Genomic DNA, 1484 nt, shown 5'->3' on the forward strand with positions numbered 1-1484 from the left:
TATTACTAATTGGATGTTATCAGGTAAACTATATACTTAAAATGGTTTTTTTTGTAAATAAGATTTATTAATGTAATAATTTAAGAACCAAGTATGTAACAGTTAATGAAGTACCCAATGATGATGGGAATATCACACTAAAAGACGTCTATTGTATAGTGTATTCCTTTTGTAGTAATACAATTTAAATTCAAAGCACAATGCGTAAAGTATTTTTATTATCGATATTTGCATTATATTTGAATTTATTGATTAATGTATTGAAAATAAAATACAGATTTTTATTTTTTTTTATCACCCGCTTTCAACACTATAACAAGAAAAACGAAAATGACAACCATTTAACTTTTACTGCGGACATTATAACAGATGGAGACTAATTCAATAACAAGTTTGCTCAGTCTAATCTCCGCTTCGCCAGGATAATCACGTTATCATTACCAGGTAACTGAATTGACGCTGACAGACTGTTATTGTTATTATTCTTCAGTCGGAGCTTGTTACCGTCTGGTTGTCACCTTGTTATAATAATTTTCACTCTGCGTTGGTGATCTCTTTGTAGCTTGGACTGATGTATTTAGTACAATTATTTAAGAGGTCTTTTTATTTAAGTAAAGAGACGACATAGTAATATGATTTGGTTCATATTTGGTCCAGGTTCATAGTTTTGAAACCGAGCTATATATATATATATAATATACTGTCCTATTTTACTCAATTTTATGACTTTATATTAAAGGTTGAACTAATAACAGTACTAAAAATTTAATTGTTTTAGGCAAAACATTAGTTTTTAAGAGCTTATTTAAGGTTTTAATTAATTATTCACCACTTCCAGCCGAATAAATGATTTAGGAAATTGAACTATAAACTTTCAAGATAAACTATAATTAAACATATATGAAGGATTCTGTATGAATTTCAGATAACAACTGTATTAAAAGCTTACATGATGTGATGTAAGGTTTCGATTTGGAAATATCAGATGTTCCTTTTGACTAACATAATACAATATATTAATATTTCTTAAAAACATAGGAAAGAAACGGGTGTGCCGTCAGGTAGAAATTTTGTTCATAGATTCTCGATGAGGCTGGTGGAATAATGTTATTGTTAAGTCTAATTACTTCCCACTAAGTTGGGAAAATCAAGTTTGACAGAGAAGCTAATATTCTAACACCACATATGTAGTTGGCGGGAACCTGAAGAAGGCCTGTGTACCCTAGTTTCCCAGTAAAGTTTCTTATTTTAATGCTGACGGCCATGACAGTGCTCTCCAACTCCAACTTGACATTGACAGATACACGTCACTCAATTTCAATGTTATATAAGCCAGATTAGATAAGTTAGTTGATGAAGCCGACGTCCTCATACATTCAATACCGTACTTGCATGTAGAGATGTTCCTACAGATGGTAGTAGTTCTGGTATACTCCAAATTTACAGGCTGGACAACAGTAGCTTTTTCTTTTTTTCTAATTTTT

The sequence above is a fragment of the Homalodisca vitripennis genome, unplaced genomic scaffold (assembly GCF_021130785.1).
Source record: "Homalodisca vitripennis isolate AUS2020 unplaced genomic scaffold, UT_GWSS_2.1 ScUCBcl_2749;HRSCAF=7813, whole genome shotgun sequence".
Lineage (NCBI taxonomy): Eukaryota > Metazoa > Arthropoda > Insecta > Hemiptera > Cicadellidae > Homalodisca > Homalodisca vitripennis.